Raw genomic sequence first — 12,266 nt, forward strand, 5'->3', positions numbered from 1 at the left:
GAGTGATGCGAAAGAAGCCGTTTCTGCAAGCACGCCACAAACAGAGTTGGCTGAGGTATGCAAAAGCACATTTGGAGAAGCCAATTTCTTTTTGGAAGAAGGTCCTGTGGACTGATGAAATCAAGATTGAGTTATTTGGTCATACAAAAAGGCGTTATGCATGGTGGCAAAAAAACACAGCATTCCAAGAAAAACACTTGCTACCCACAGTAAAATTTGGTGGAGGTTCCATCATGCTTTGGGGCTGTGTGGTCAATGCTGGCACTGGGAATCTTGTTAAAGTTGAGGGATGCATGGATTCCACTCAGTATCAGCAGATTCTTGACAATAGTGTTCAAGAATCAGTGATAAATATGAAGTTACAAAGTGGATGGATCTTTCAGCAAGACAATGATCCAAAACACCGCTCCAAATCTACTCAGGCATTCATGCAGAGGAACAACTACAATGTTCTGGAATGGCCATCCCAGTCCCCAGACCTGAATATCATTGAACATCTGTGGGATCATTTGAAGAGGGCTGTCCATGCTCGACGACCATCAAACTTAACTGAACTGGAATTGTTTTGTAAAGAGGAATGGTCAAAAATACCTTCATCCAGGATCCAGGAACTCATTAAAAGCTACAGGAAGCGACTAGAGGCTGTTATTTTTGCAAAAGGAGGATCTACTAACTATTAATGTCACTTTTCTGGTGAGGTGCCCATACTTATGCACCTGTCAAATTTTGTTTGAATGCAGATTGCACATTTTCTGTTAGTACAATGAACCTCATTTCAAGGCAGAAACATTACTGTATCCAACAGTTATTACATATATCAAACTGAAATAGCTGTTGCAAAAACACCAATTTTTATAGAACATTAAGCTTAAGATTAATAGGGGTGCCCAAACTTTTTCATATGACTGTAACATGTTCTGCCGGGGGCGTGTCAGTGAGGAGAGCCTGCCGCCCCACCCCGTCAGGAATAGTGTTGAGCCACCCCCGTAGTGTTCGAGTTCGGTTCAGTTCGTCGAACACCCGTGTGTTCGCCGAACTGTTCGTCGAACTGTTCGTCGAACACCTTCGAACACCGTTAAAACCAATGGCAGGCAAACAAAAACACATAGAAACACATAGAAAACACCTTCAAAGGTGTCCAAAAGCTGACAAACTGCTCAGAAGACACAACTAACACATGGAAAAGTGACAAGTACATATAGTCATGCGAAAAGAAAAGAGGTGGAGGAGTAAAAGGAGGGGGAGACACAGATATAGGCATGTCATGCCCTTCTAAAATCCAAAAAGTGAGAAGCCGAGACGGCCAGTCCGCTCCTGCCCGTGCCACCTCCGTGTCGCCGGGTTTGTGCCAGAGCCGCGGTGAACCCTGACGGCCAGCCCCCCTCTCCCAATACTGGTGCCTGTCCGCTGGTGGGTCGAGAGAGCCCCCCTGTGGTGGAGGCAGCTCTAAGCTTTTTAATTTAAATTGTCCCTCTAATTTGAATGAATACACTTTAAATCCTTTTACAAGGATCTATTGGAGGGCAAGTCTCATGCCAGCAGCCGCGTAATTCCAGCTCCAGTAGCGTCCACTAAAGCTGCTGCAGTTAAAAAGCTTTTATAAGGATCGAGCTCGGCTGTCCACCGCAAGGCATCCTAGTGCCAGTCCCAGCCCCTATGCCTTGGGGTGCCTCCTGATGCTCTTCACTGAGTATCCCGTGGTCCCGAAGCATTTCCTTTGAAAAAATTAAGTGTCCAAACTACAGGTGGTGTAGCTTGCTTAACAGCCGGGATAATCCGCTGACTAGCAGACACTGCTACTAGGCACAAAGTATTTCCTGGGCTAGATGCAGTTAAAAATTTGTAAGTAGATACTCTCGTTGGATGCTGAGAAAGCATTCCATAGAGTCTCCTGGCACGCCATATATGATTCTCTTAAAAAGCTTGGGGTAGGGGTCTAGGGGACCCTTTTATAGCCAAAATCACGGCCCTGTATCGCAATACGTCACCTAGGCTGAAGATAAATGGAACTGTAGCACCGAGGGCTCGGTTGCTACAGACGTATTGCACCTCACCCAGAGGTGTGATATCTCACTCTCAGATAAGGATGGAGTGTGGATCAGGACCCGACACCTCATGCATTACACCACATTGCTGTGGGGCAGGGCGACCAATATGCCCCTGAGATGGGCACGACAGTCCCTGTCCCTGGCTGGAGTGGGGGGAGGGAACACTGAGGAAGGGGAACCCTGCAGTGCAGGAGCAGGGAGGAAGCAGTTCCTGGGTGCATTGAGAAGGGAGTATAAAAGGTGGGCACCATCTTAGTTCAGTGCAGAGAAGTCTGAGCAGAAGTGGCAGGGAGCAGGGGCTCTGCATGAGCTCTGCTCCGGAGGCGGGCCTAGTAACAGAGGCCCAGGCCTGCAAGAGGGAGAAGGAAGGAAGAGGAGCGGAGAAGGCTTCAGGAACGAGGAATGAAGGGATCCCAGGGGTGCGGACGGGCGAGTCGCCACCGCACGCCCGAATCCACCTGCGTGGAGGGGTCAGGCCAAAGGGGGAGACCGGTCCCCGAACTAGTGGAGGCAGGAAACGACCCTCAGCTAGAAACCGGAGGCTCTGACATTTTATGTGGCGCAGCCCCTTACTCCACCCGCTAGGAAGGCACCACATAGGGTCAGGGAAACTGGCGCCAAGTTTACCAAGAGGAGGCCCGAGGCAGCCGGACAGAAGTGTTGGTAAGAAAGGCCAGACAAAGGACACACAAAGGGGGTCCTGTGAAGCGCTCCAAAGTTATCTGGGAGTTGTCTGAGCCCCTCACCTGGTGAGCACAGTACGACGTGGGCAGCCGTTACCTGCAGACGTGGTCTGGATAATAAGAACTGTGAGTAAAGGCCCTGAACTGCATCACTGACTCCGTGTCGTTACTGCTGCTGCCCTGCACCAGCATCCACCAAAAAGGGTCCGGCTCCGGGTGTCCCAAGGCCCAGGGGGTGCGTCAGAACATTTTCATCACCTTTCACAATCACCAATGGGACAAGGCAGGGATGTCCTCTGTCCCCTCTCTTATACATCCTAGTGACGGAGCACCTGCTCTCATCAATTCGCCATAACCCCAATATTAGGTGGATTGAGGTGGGAGGCACCGAGTACAAGTGCTCTCTATTTGCTGATGATGTCCTAGTATATATCACTCAATCACATATATCCATCCCTGCTGTTATGGCTGAAATAGATCACTTTGTTACATGGTAAAATTTTAAAATCAATGCAGCGAAGTCTGAGGCCCTCGATGTCTCCCTCCCTAAATCCATATAGGATTCCATCCAGTCCAACTTTCCCTTTGCCTGGCCCTCACAGGGTATTAAATACTTAGGAATTCCTATTCATAGAGACCTCTCCCATCTATGTTATCTTAATTTTGGGCCCTTTATTGAACAATTCCATACAGACCACGGTTGGCAAGTTAGAACTGTAAGATTCACTACATGAACCACTGGTGTTTTGTGGAAAAGCACATGTACACCGCGTTCCAAATTATTATGCAAAAAGTGTTTAGGAGTGATAAGGGAAGAATTTGTTTGTTTGTCAGTTAAACTCATTGATGGGAAAGAAAAAGGATGTGTCGGCTGCTGAGAAGCAACAAATTGTGGAGTGTTTAGGTCAAGGCATGACTACAATCAACATTGTGCGATGATCAGGATGAAGTGTCTTGGCAATCAAGAAGTATGTAGCTGATTCACAGTACACACGTGTGCGTGCTGATAAGGGCAAATTGAGGACTCTTTCCTACAGGCAATTACGTCAGGTTGAAAGAGCAGCGGCAAAAAAGCCTTGTCATAGCAGCAGACAAGTTTTTGAAGCTGCTTGTGCCTCCAACGTCCCCCGAACAACAAGATGCAGGGTCCTTCAGAGGTTTGCAGCTGTGCATACGCCATCCTGTCGACCTCCTCTATCCACTTCACACAAGCAGAAACGGCTCCAGTAGGCCAAACATTACATGAAGACTGATTTCAAAACTGTTTTGTTCACGGATGAGTGCCGTGCAGCGCTCGATGGTCCAGATGAATGGAGTGGAGGATGGCTGGTTGATGGACACCCCACGCAAACACGGCTACAGCGCCAACAAGGAGGAGGTGGAGTAATGTTTTGGGCTGGAATCATGGGGAGAGAGATTGTCGGCCCCTTTAGGATCCCTGAAGGCGCTAAAGATGAACTCCATAATGTATGTGGATTTTCTCAAACAGCACTTCCTGCCATGGTTCAAGAAGAAGAACCGTGTATTTCACAGCAAGATCATTTTTCTGCATGATAATGCACCATCTCATGCTGCACATAAAACATCTGCATCTCTGGCTGATATGGGCATAAAAGGGGACAAACTTATGGTGTGACCCCCATGCTCCCCTGACCTCTACCCCATTCAGAACCTTTGGAGCATCATTAAAAGGAGTGTCTATGATGGCGGGAGGCAGTTCACATCTAAGCAACAGCTCTGGGAGGGTATTCTGTCCTCATGCAAAACAATTGAAGCAGAAACCATCCAAAACCTGACAAATTCAATGGACGAGAGAGTTCAGAAGCTCCTTTCGAACAAGGGGTCCTATGTGAAAATGTAACATCACCTAGAATAAAGTTTTGAGTTGAAAACTGTTTGATTTCAGTTTCTAACAACCTGCTAATGCTTATAATTTCAAAAATGACCATTTTTTTGGTCTTTATTAAAATGAAAAGGTTGATCGAAAAGTTTGGGGGATCTAAGAGTGTGGCAACCCAGTAGTCATGATTACTTCGAATTCTGACAATATGAGGGTCATGCTGCAGGTAGTGCAGCAAGAAGGCACTTATGTGTCTTGCGCATCTCGGAGCCCCAAAATTATTTTCCGGGCTAGATGCAGCTAAAAATTATTTTTAATTTTAAATCTGGTGAAGCTTATTATAGATGGCCTAATAGGATCAGTGCTGCACACTGCTACAAAGCCCAAATTATTTTCCAGTCAAGATACAGATAAACATGATTAGTAATTTGAAAGCTTAAAACGGTTGGTAGGGTGATTTTAACCAATCATCAAGCTTTTACTCTCCCCAGGATGACACAGGGGTAGAAAAGTCGTTTCGGATCCATGATTTGTTCATCTTTATGAACGTGAGTCTGTCTACATTATCAGTGGAGAGCCGCGTGCGCTTATCTGTCAGCACACCACCAGCAGCGCTGAACACACGTTCAGACAGAACGCTGGCTGCGGGGCATGACAAGATCTCCAAGGCGTAAGTGGCTAGCTCCGGCCATTTATCCAGATTGGAAGCCCAAAAAGAGCAAGGGTCCAGTGACACAGTCGTGGCTTCAATGTTTACTTGGAGATACTCCTGTACCATCGTCTCTAGGCGTTGACTATGTGTCAGACTTCTTGTCTCCTGTGGCCTTGCAAAGGATGGGCTAAAAAAGTGGTGAAATGATTCCGCAAAATTGATGTTACCAGCAGATACTGTGGTTCTGTTACGGTTTGAGTGCTGAACACTTGACGGTCCCACGGTTGGCAAGTTGGAACTGTGAGATTCACTACGTGCACCACTGGTATTTTGTGGAAAAGCACATGTAAGATTCTGCAACAGTCTCTGCTGATACTCCTGCATGCGTGCATCCCTTTCTATGGCAGGAATAATTTCTGCAAATTTACTTTTGTACCGGGGATCTAACAGTGTGGCAACCCAGTAGTCAGGATTATTTCTAATTCTCACAATTCGAGGGTCATGTTGCAGGTAGTGCAGCAAGAAGGCACTCATGTGTGTTGCGCATCCAGGAGCACCAAGTCCCTGTTGTGTTGGTGGCGAGGTAACAATCATGCTTCCTTCCTCTGTCCTCTCCCCCCAACCTCGCACAACAGAAATGTGATCAAGGTCTCCCTCATCTGATGAGTCTTCCATCAGTTCGTCCTCCACTTCTTCCTGGGCTCCTGCACCTTCCTCACTAGTTTGGCTGCTACCATGCGCCCTGGTAAAATCATCTCCCCCACCCTCACATGCCTGCCGCCTTGGTGCTGCCGACCGTCTGGACCTTGCAGATGTTAGCCCTTCCGCATACAACTCCTCCTCCTCTACTTCCTCCACCTCCTCTTGTGCCACCACCTGACTCCGAATTCTGTTTAACATGTGCTCCAGCATGTAAATCACCGGAATAGTCATGCTGATAATGGCATCGTCAGCACTAAACATCTTCTTCGCCATTTCAAAACTGTGCAGAAGGGTGCATAGGTCCCTGATCTGAGACCACTCCTCCAGCGTGATTTGCCCCACCTCTGAATCTCGTTGGCCCAGGCTATACGTCAGAACGTATTGCACCAGGGCTTGTCGGTGCTGCCACAGTCGCTGCAACATGTGCAGAGTTGAATTCCACCGGGTAGGCACATCGCATTTTAGCCGGTGAAGTGGCAGGCCCAATGACTTCTGTAGAGATGTAAGTCGCTGAGCTGCGGGATGCGAACGGCGGAAGTGAGCACACAGCAACCGTGCCCTCTGCAGAAGGCCATCTAGTCTGGGATAGTGGGCTAAAAATTGCTGGACAACCAGGTTCAACACGTGAGCCATACAAGGCACGTGTGTGACATTGCCCCGGCGAAGGGCCGCACCCAGGTTTGCAGCATTGTGGCACACGGCCTTCCCTGGTTTCAGGTCCAGTGGAGACAACCATTCATGAAATTGGTTCTCCAGAGCTGACCACAACTCCTCAGCTGTGTGACTCACATTTCCCAGACATTTCAATGTAAAAACCGCCTGATGACGTTGAGCCCTACTGCCAGCATAGTAAGGAGGTGTGCAGGATCCCTTCTGCGCAGTTAGAAAGCTTGTGGCATGACCAGACAGGCTTTGGGTGCAGGTGGAAGACCGAGAGGAGGTTGAGGAGGCAGAAGCAGTGGAGGAACTTTGACGTAAAGAGGATTGACGCACAACTCGTGGGGACGGCAAGACTTGGACAGCAGCCCCTTGTCCTGCTGTCACCATAGTTACCCAGTGCCCAGTCAGCGACATGTAACGCCCCTGTCCATGCCTACTCGTCCAAGTGTCTGTGGTGAAATGCACCCTGTCACACACAGAGTTTCTCAAAGAAGCGGTGATGTTGTGTGCGACATGCTGGTGGAGCGCAGGCACACCTTTCTTTGAGAAGTAGTGCCGACTGGGCATCTGGTACTGGGGCACTGCGACGGACATAAGGTCTCGAAAATCCTCTGTGTCCACCAGGCGGAAAGGCAGCATTTCTGTAGCCAAGAGCTTGCAGATGGTGAAATTCAACCTCTTAGCTTTCTCATGGCTAGGAGGAAATGGTCTTTTACTTGTCCACATCTGAGGGACCGAGGGCTGGCTATTGTGCTTAGACGGGGTTGATAAGGGTGTCCCCGGCAAACTGCCGGTCTGTGAGGAAGATGCAGGCGGACATGTTAGGTTGCCTTGATCCAAAGGTGGTGCTATCGATGTCGGACAGCGCTCAACACCAGCTGGTGTTACCACCTCCAAAGAAAATGATGACCTGCCAATCACGCTGGCTGTTGCGGGTAAAGAGGTGGCAGGTCTGCGCCCCAAAACAGGTGTGACTGCTGTCCCCCCAGTCACAGAGGATGAAGAGGCCGCGGATGCACAAGATATGGCAGACGGTGATTGGCCCGGCCGGCTATGCCGCATTGTAGCACACTGAGCTTCCCACTGCAACTTATGCTTCATGTCCATGTGCCGGTTCATGCATGAAGTACTCAAACTATGTATTTTTTGGCCTCTACTTAGCTTTTGCTGACAAATGTTACAGATAACACGAGTTGGGTCATCTTTATCGATCTGAAAAAATGCCCAGGCTATGCAAGGCTTAGCACCCATGCGACCTGAAGAGCCACCACGACTTGTGGTGAGAGGCAGAGTTGTGTTTGAGGATGCAGTTGTTGACGTGCTTCCAGTACTACGTCTCTGTCCAGGAAGGCGCAACCTGACCTCGTCGTCACTAGCATCTTCCTCCACCTCCTCTGCTGACCTCATCTCTTGGCTGACTGTGGGTTGACAGTAAGTGGGATCTCCGACCTCATCATCATCACCCTGTGCGTTATCACACCCGTCGTCCTCAGAGCCAACCTGTTCCTGCCCTGACAAAAAACTAAAGTTGTCGCTCCAATCAGGTATTTGAGTCTTATCATCGTCTTCCTCATTGTCTCCACCAACAGGAGTTACAGTTTGGGAATGAGGGTCTACATTATGGTCAGAACCTTCTGCGTCTGATCCTGGATCCGACTCATAAAGATTCTGGGCATCAGTGCAGATCATTTCCTCGTCTGGATTCACAGAAGCGCTGGAGTCGACCTCTGATTCCCAGGCTATAGTATGAGTAAACAGCTCTGCAGACTCAACCATCTGTTCTACCTCATACTCAGACGGGCAGCTGGAGATTTGGGAGCTGTGAGGAAGCAAGTGCGATTTGGGTGACACCTTTGAGGACTGGAGTATTTGTGATGTTGAAGTTGATGTGGAGGAGAGCCCACTTAAAGGAGCACTTGATATCCGTTGAAGCACCTGCTGTTTTTGTGCCTCATCTGGAATTTGTAGCGATTGGCGTGGCCGTAAGAAAGGGATCTTATTACATTGTCCGCTAAAAGAAGTAGACATTTTAGTTTGGCTGGAAGATGGTCTTTCTTCTGCACCTACCCCACGGACACAACCTTTTTTCCCCTTCCCAACACGCCTATTCCCCTTTCCACCAGCAGCAGGCCTTTTTCCACTCATTTTGGTGGTTAACTAATTCACAACTCTGGAGTTGTTTGCACAAAAAAACAATGGATGGTAACCGAGCAGAGCTGAGTGGCCAAACTGTGGTATTAGGCCAAAACTATTGGCTGGGTTAGATGCAGAAAAAAATTATTTTTAATTTGCAACCTGATGGAGGTCAGTATAGATGGACTAATAGACCAAGTCCCACACACCGCTAGAAGCCCAAATATTTTTTCAGAGCTAGATGCAGAAAATTTTTTTATTCAATTTGCAACCTGATGGAGGTCAGTATAGATGGACTAATAGACCAAGTCCCACACACTGCTAGAAGCCCAAATATTTTTTCAGAGCTAGATGCAGAAAAAAATTATTTTTAATTTGCAACCTGGTGGAGGTCAGTATAGATGGACTAATAGACCAAGTCCCACACACCGCTAGAAGCCCAAATATTTTTTCAGAGCTAGATGCAGAAAAAAATTATATTCAATTTGCAACCTGCTGGAGGTCAGTATAGAAGGACTAATAGAACAAGTCCCACACACTGCTAGAAGCCCAAATATTTTTTCAGAGCTAAATGAAGAAAAAAATTATTTTTAATTTGCAACCTGATGGAGGTCAGTATAGATGGACTAATAGACCAAGTCCCACACACTGCTAGAAGCCCAAATATTTTTTCAGAGCTAGATGCAGAAAAAAATTATTTTTAATTTGCAACCTGATGGAGGTCAGTATAGATGGACTAATAGAACAAGTCCCACACGCTGCTAGAAGCCCAAATATTTTTTCAGAGATAAATGAAGAAAAAAATTATTTTTAATTTGCAACCTGATGGAGGTCAGTATAGATGGACTAATAGACCAAGTCCCACACACTGCTAGAAGCCCAAATATTTTTTCAGAGCTAGATGCAGAAAAAAATTATTTTTAATTTGCAACCTGATGGAGGTCAGTATAGATGGACTAATAGAACAAGTCCCACACGCTGCTAGAAGCCCAAATATTTTTTCAGAGATAAATGAAGAAAAAAATTATTTTTAATTTGCAACCTGATGGAGGTCAGTATAGATGGACTAATAGACCAAGTCCCACACACTGCTAGAAGCCCAAATATTTTTTCAGAGCTAGATGCAGAAAAAAATTATTTTTAATTTGCAACCTGATGGAGGTCAGTATAGATGGACTAATAGAATGATGCTATGCCCAAAAGATTTTACTTCACTAGGTGCAGTAAAAAAATTGGTATTCTATACACAGGTGGTATATCTTGCAACACAGATAGGCTACTCCACTGACTAACACACTCTGCAATAGGCCAAAAAGGATTAGCTTTGCTAGATTCAGCCAAATGCTGTGAAAAAAACTTGCACAGCACTGGCACAGACCTGCCTGGCAAAAACTGATAGGAACTGATGTAACCTAGTCCTGAAAAGGACTCCAATTACAATTAGTCTTTACTCCCACAATCTATCTATTTAAGAGCACAGACCTGCCTGATAAAAGTCGTAGGAAATGCTGTAACCTAGTCCTTAAAAGGACTGCAATCACAACTATTCCCTACTCCCAAGCTATCTGTATATTTGTGCGAAAATTGGCTTGAAATTAACAAGGTATAGCGCACACAGCAACAGCGGTGCCGTCTAACACGCAGCTGCAGCAGTGAGAAAATGGTGGCGACGGGGAAAATGGCTTGGTCTTATAGGGCAAGGACATGTGACATACACTGCCAATCACACATGCCCTTGCTTGTGTGAAAAAAAGCACTTCGCTCCGTGTGTGCGCTGCTGATAGGCTGACAGATTGCACCTCCCCACTGCAAATGCGGGAAAGAGAAAAAAAAATGGAGATCTTCATTGTTCCTGCAGAGATCCATCCCCTGCCCCTCCCCCCGCCCCGCTGTACACTCAAACTGCGTATTAACATTAATTTTCATCATTACTGAGAAAAAATCCAGTTATGATTTTGGTGCACGAACAGTTATCGAACATAACCTCGAACAGCCGAATTTTTCTCAAATTGTTCGTGTTCGCCGACCGGCTCGAACACCGCCCAAAACAGCTCGAATTTGAGATTGGCGAACAGTTCGAGTAGAACAACGCTCATCTCTAGTCAGGAACACACCATGCTGTGCAGGAGGGCCGCGTCACTAAGACCCGCCCCGTGACGTACAACAGGTACCATGCTGTGCTGTGGAGGGCTGCGTCACTAAAACCCGCCCGACGCCCCACCCCGTCCTGCATAATGTTCTCTGCCAGGAGCTGCGAGCTGTCACGGCTATGGCAGAAAACATTATAAATCCACACAGAGCGAGCTCTGACCAGGCGCAGGGCCGCGGAGCTAGCGGTTAGCGGCGCCGCGGACCGGCTGAAAAACCCCAACGGCCCGGTCCTGGTCCGCGGACCGGCGGTTGGGGACCTCTGGTCTAGGGCACCGAAACTTTGAGACGGTCCTACTTTACTTAGACGATGTGATTGTATATGTGAAGTCCTACGAGGACCATCTGAAACACCTGGCAGAGGTATTCGAAGCCCTGGCAGGCTTTGGCCTAAAGGTGAAGCCCTCAAAGTGTCACCTGTTGAAACCGAAGGTACAGTACCTAGGACACGTGGTGAGTGCAGAGGGAGTAGCCCCCAACCCCGACAAGGTTACAGTAATCAAGAGCTGGCCAAGCCCCTCTAACATCAAAGAAGTGAGGCAATTCCTCGGGTTGGTAGGCTACTACCGAAGGTTCATCCCCGGGTTCACAAAGATGGCAGCTCCAATGCAGGACCTCCTGATAGGTCAGTCTAAATCCAGAGGTCACAAGCCGCCCTTCAAGTGGGACAAGCCGGAAGAGGAGTCCTTTCGTCAGCTGAAGATGGCCCTCACGGGGGATGAGATCCTGGCCTACCCCAATTATGGCCAGCCTTTTATCCTCCACACAGACGCCAGTAATGTGGGGCTGGGAGACGTACTGTCACAGAACCAACAGGGCAGAGAAAGGGTGATTGCGTACGCCAGCCGGAAGCTGAGGCCCACTGAAAGAAACCCGGAGAATTACAGCTCCTTTAAGCTAGAATTCTTGGCAGTGGTGTGGGCCGTCACTGAACGGTTTAAACATTGCCTGGCCTCCGCAAAGTTCACTGTGTACACGGACAACAACCTGTTGACACACCTGGACAATGCAAGACTTGGTGCCCTGGAACAGCGGTGGATGGCCCGGCTTTCAAATTATGACTTCACAATCAAATACCGGACAGGCAGAACCAACGCCAATGCAGACGCCCTATCAAGAATGCCCCACCTACCCGAAGGAGAAGAAGACTCGGAAGAGCTGGAGGAAATAGAGCTCCCTGCATTCCACTGGTATGGGGCCAGTCAGTATTCTCACCGGGTAAGAGACAGAGACCTAACCACCGTCATGTTCAACCCCTTACCCCATCATGGCTGGGCTGAAACGCAGGATAGTGACCCTGCAGTTCGCTTGGTGAAGGAAATGCTGACTCAGGCAGATGCCTATCCCGATCCGGATGCCCCTGAGGAAGCTAAGCAGCTGTGGAAGGAGAAGAGCAGACT

This window comes from Phyllobates terribilis, unplaced genomic scaffold (assembly GCF_046119375.1).
Source record: "Phyllobates terribilis strain yellow unplaced genomic scaffold, ASM4611937v1 Scaffold_3__8_contigs__length_932513732, whole genome shotgun sequence".
In the NCBI taxonomy this organism is placed as follows: Eukaryota; Metazoa; Chordata; class Amphibia; order Anura; family Dendrobatidae; genus Phyllobates; species Phyllobates terribilis.